Source organism: Colobus angolensis, unplaced genomic scaffold (assembly GCF_000951035.1).
Source record: "Colobus angolensis palliatus isolate OR3802 unplaced genomic scaffold, Cang.pa_1.0 Scaffold251, whole genome shotgun sequence".
NCBI classification, from domain to species: Eukaryota; Metazoa; Chordata; class Mammalia; order Primates; family Cercopithecidae; genus Colobus; species Colobus angolensis.
Window position 1 is genome coordinate 1,242,997 of NW_012115722.1, and position 5,559 is coordinate 1,248,555.

Below are 5,559 nucleotides of genomic sequence, written 5' to 3' on the forward strand. Positions count from 1 at the left end.
TCAGTCCTTAACTATAGAAGTATTTTTCTTGGTGTGTGACAATTAGGGCAATTTTAATAGGTCTGAAGGCCAGGTGCGGTGGTTCATGTAATCCCCGCACTTAGGGAGGTAAAAATCGGGAGATTTTTAGACCAGCCTCGCCGAAATGGTGCATCCACTAAAAAAAAAAAAAAAAAAAAATTATCCCGGTGTGGTGGTATGCACCTGTAGTCCTTGTTACTCAGGAGGCTAAGGTGGGAGGATTGCTTGAGCCCAGTACGCTGAGGTTGCAGTGAGCCATGATTGTGCCACTGCACTCCAGCAAGGGCAATAGAACAAGATTTTGTCTCAGAAAAAAACAAACCAAAAAAAAAGCATACAAAAGTCTAGGAATGTGAATTTTCTTAGGGGTGACTGGCACTGTAGTTCCGTAAGGGAGTGTCCTTGCCCTGAAGAGAAGCACCCTGGGAAGCACTAAGGAATGAAGGGCATGATGATGGCAACTTATTTTTAAATGACTCAGGAGGAAAAATAGGAAGATGAAATACAGCAAAACATTAACATTGCTGAATCTAGATGGTGAGCGTAAGGGAGTTTGTTGTCCTCTACTTTTCAGTATGACTGATCATTTTTATAGTAACATATTGGAATAAATGATGGTCACAGTGTCATTTGCTTTGGGTGGGTGACTCAAGATCACTGAGCTTCCCTGTCTTTCACGGAATCACCATTTACCTATTGCAAGAAAGAAGAGGTGTCTGTGCCTGGAATAGTACCCTTCCCTGAATGAGTATTGCTTTCTGTCTCTCTGGTTTTCTGAGTGTGCCACTCCAGATAAAACTAACTCAAGCCTTTATCATCATTCCAAATGCGTTGAAACCACAGAGTGAGGTGGTTTCCCAATCAGAGAGAACATTGCTTTTATGACTGTGGGTACAGTCATCAGTGTGCTGAGGGGGAGAGTGCGGGTTGTGGTGTCAGGCCATGTTCAAAATGCTATTTGATTATAAAAAGAAATCAGTTCTCTTCAGCCCTGAATGAGCAGCAGTATCATATATTGGTTGCTTTTCCTTAAGACATAAATATTCACAGTGGTCCATCAGCTACTCTGATTTCATTCTGAAATTTTGTAGTCTCTCTGTAAAATTCATTCTTCCACCCACCCATCCACTTACTCAGGGATGGGAGCTATGGGTAATGGGGCAGGGAGGAAAACATGATGCAACCAAAACCTGGAAGCACATCTGTGATGTTATTACAAGCAAGAACTGCATCGCTCGATGAGGATATGGGAAGGAAAAAAGCCGTATCATCCGTCTATAGCAGTATTTCTAAACCTTCAATAATTCTTAAAAATGTGTGATTTCTGTCATGTCTGAGGATCATTATTAACTACAGGACAATTATCTGATATCCTCCCTTAAATCCATTTACTTAAAAAAAAAAAAACACTAAATGCCTACTTTGGTCTCATCCTAAACATTATTGCCCATAAAGTCATGGCTTTAATGTGCTAATTATATTTTTTCTAAGACATTAATATGCATAGCTAGATTCTCTCGTATTTTGAACAGTATATGTAATCAGTCACATGTATACAGGAATCTACTTTTCAGAAAAGGACTTGGGGGCAAATGGATTGAGCTAAAAACATTGGCTTATATGTGTGCCTGTGTATAAAACATATGCATTTTAACTAACCTTCGTCATTTTATCCTTTCCTTCTTTCTGTGAAGGCCTTTAGTAGTAAGTCAGTGATTTAAACTGCTTTGTACAATTACTTTTCCAGAGTCTGAAAGATGTATGATTCAGGGAATATTTTGCTGATTAGAACATGAGCAGAAGTCCTGAATACTCAGAGATCACATATCTATCAAGTCCAGATGCAAAGAGAACCTTTTGATGTAAATATATCAAATATGCTTCAAAAATTTCGAATAGTAAATGTAATGTGAAGCGACTGAAGACGTTTTATAGGTAAGATTTTGGGTCCATTGAGATTTTTCTCAGCACTTTATGTTTTAGTCTTAAAGAAGTGGTACCTTGAGGCCACCTCCTCATTTCCCTTTGAATAAATCATCCTGATTTTCATAATGAGTTGCTTTCTTGGTGCAGAGCTATGGGCGTGCAGGTGGGTGTTTCAAATGTACTTTAGTTGCTTCTGTCTTTCATTTGGCAAATATTTATGGCGTGCCTATAACATCTAGCTTTGGGTGCCAGGGAGACAATAGAAAGTGAAAACATGGTTCCTCCCCAGGAGCTTACAGTGTGGGAAATAGACACTAATCATCTCCCAAATCAACAGCAAATTGCCTCCAAGGAAGTGGTGTTAGAGCTGAGATCTGTGTAGGGGAGACAAGAGGATGGACCAGGCAAAGGGAACGTTCACAGCAAAGGCCGCTTTTGTGGTAGGGAGGTGGGAGAGCATCTCCCTTCCAAGGACCTGGAAGAATGCCAGAGTGGCTGGAGTCTGTGGCTACCCGGGGCTGGACCACAGCCATGGTGAGAAGTTTTGTCTTTGCCCATTGGGGAACCACTGAAGGGCTTAAATTCCTCAACAAAATGGAGGTTCTGTCAGTAATGAAAAAGGCAGAAGTGGGTATCAGGTACACAGGCAATAGTGCTTACAGAAGCACCCCAAACATACCTACCCAAAACAGAACCCAGATTTTCCTATTTCCCACTGTTCCAAACCTGCTTGTGGTTCACTGTTTCTCACCTCAGTGAATGGCCTCACCATCCATCCTGTAGCTCATGCTAAAAATCTAGGTGTCAGCCATATCTGCCTCTTCATCCCCCATACCTAGTCCACGGCCAAGCTCTGTCCATCCCAACTGTATGAGTCCATCAGTGTTGCTATAAAGGAATACCTGAGGCTGGGTCATTTATTTTTAAAAAGAGGTTTATTCGGCTCATTGCCCACTTCCTTGAGGCAATTAGCCATTGATTTGGGAGATGACTTGATTAGCATCTATCTCCCATAGCTCCATGAGGAGGAACAATGTCTGTTTTGTTCTCCATTGCCTCCCCAGCATTCAAAGCCTAGATGTCATAAGTATGCAATACATATATGTCAAATGAAAGACAGAAGCAACTAAGTACATTAGTATAAGAAGCATGGCACCAGCATCTTCTGATGAGGACCTCAGGAAGCTTCCACTCATGGCAGAGGAGAGGCCAGCAGGAATCATTTGGCAAGAGAGAAAGAAGGGGTCAGGGGAGGAGAAGGTGACAGGTTCTTTTTAACAATCAGTTCTCCCGGGAACTAACAGAACTCACTACTGCCAGGACAGCACCAAGCCTTTCATGAAGTACCAGCCCCCATGACCCAAATACTCCCACAGGCCTCACTTTCAACATCGGGGACCACATTTCAACATGAGGTTTGGAAGGGTCAAACTATATGTAAGCGATATCATCCCATCTTAAACATCTCTGGAACTCATTCAATTCTCCATCTCTACCTTCAAATTCATGCGACTGTCTGTTGCCTGAACTACTGCCATGGTTTCTCAACTGCTCCGTGACCCTTGTGCCTCTACAATCTGTTTTCCACACAAAGCAATGTTTTCAAAATACAAATCTGATCATGGATCTCCTCTGCCTCAAGTCCAGGCAGAGATCCAGGGAAAATCTCAGCCCAAGCCGATCACGGCGGACTCACTCCACTTGCCGTTGACTGGTTTTGTTGCGGCCAGAGACTTATTTGTGGCCATTGAAACCTGCGGGCATTTCTTCTGCGGAGCTTCTGGGAAAAGTATTCATGTATTTCAAAAGGGACCACTGGAAGAAAGGGATACTTTTAATTTTGTGAGATCCTGGGTGTGCTTGGAGTGCTGCGGCCATCTTGCTACCAGCCTGAAAGTACAATTTCAGGGACTGCAAGGAAAGCAGAGCCTGAAGACCAGGGCACCACCACTGGAGACAAGCCTTCCATGGGAGAGAAATCCCCTTGCTAAGTAAGCCGGTTTAAGTTGGCTTTTCTGCCATGTGCAGTCTGATGCTGGTGTGTCTGAGGCATCCGGTGCCAAGTGGGCAGTTGACGACATGCACTGGAAGCTCAGTGGATAGATGTGAGCTGGAGAAATACCTATGTGGGTCCTCGGTGAAAACTGAAGGATGGGGAAAGGATGAAAGCAGAAAAAAAGCTTTGAAGAGGATAATGTGCTTCAAAGAAGATTGGGAGGAAATGGGCCACAGAGGTGCCAAAGACCACCTGTGGCCTAAAAAAGGATTTCCTGCTTGCCTGCCTTTCTGTATTAAGACTCGTATTAAAAGGCATTATAATATTCCTAAATGTGTCCTAAGCGGACACAAGGAAGTGGCTCAGAAGTGTTTTCAGCTGGGGGAGGAAGCTGGGTTTCAGAACCAACTCCTGGGATTAACATCAGGAGAATCTGGCTTCCTGCCCTTCAATAAGTCACTTACCCGAATCTCGGAGGCAACCAAAAATGGACCAAACAACCCGGCCAGAGAATGTGTCTTCTGAGTGTAAGGCACTGAGGCGGTGTCACAGACAGGTCAGCGCCTCTGGTGTCTAGAGAAGGGGGAGCGGCTTGCGGGGAGAGGGCTGTCGCCCAAGTGTGGAAGTGGAGTGCCGAGACTGGAGGGACTAACCACAGGGAGGCACCGTTGGTAAGAAGAGGCCTGGAAAGCCGCTGGCAGGGATCACAGAATCAGGCCAGAGAGAGACCTCTATGGGAAAGGAGACAGGAGATCCAAGTGAAAGCGTGTGAGTTAAAAGAAAAAACTAAAAAAACAAACAAACAAAAACAGGAACTACGTTGCCATAGGAGAGGTTCTCCAACTTCAGTGTGCGCCAGAATCAGCAAGGGAACCGTGACAAATGTGGATTCCTGGTCCTCGGCCTCCCCCCTCCCCCCAGCCCCTGGCCCCCACTCCGATGCTGCAGGCTGGGGCGACAAGCACAGTTTACAAGGCTCCTCTGGTTGCTGTAGTGCCCAGGGCCGACTTGCAGCTGAGCTCCCTTCAGCTCCTGCACTGATCAAGCGAACGGGCGTTTCTTGGCCCCACGCCAAGCGTCCTTCTGACCCCTGCAACCCTGTGGGCCCAACGTGGCGGCTTCGGGCCTCGCAGCGCCGCCCAAAGCAGTAGGACCCTGCGCTGGGAGCCACAGAGTAGTCGCGCGGCCCGGCCCTCCCACAAAGCTTGGCTCAGGGACGCCATCCTGCACCCCAGCTCCTGTGCATGGCGATTGCGCTGTGGCCTGAGCGCACAAACCTCTGGGCGGGTCTCCATCGTGACTGGCAGACGCCCTGGCCAATTGTGACCCGACGCTTGTTTGTCTCTGCCCATCCCTCCCGGCGGGGGGGGCCGATACTTCCAGGACTGACAGGTCGTCCCAGGCGCTATTACGTAAGGGGAGGGTAAAGTGCAGCCCCACCAAAACTGGGGTGATTTGATTTGCAGGACGGAGTGTGGTTTTTCCAACGCCCCCGGAAGAACGTCCTTGACGGGCAGGTGCGAGAGCCAGTTGGCGCCGGGAGGCAAGGCGGAAGCCTCGGGCCCCAGGAGCGTGCACCACGGGGCGGAGCCCGGTGCGGAGGGCTGGGCAGGGTG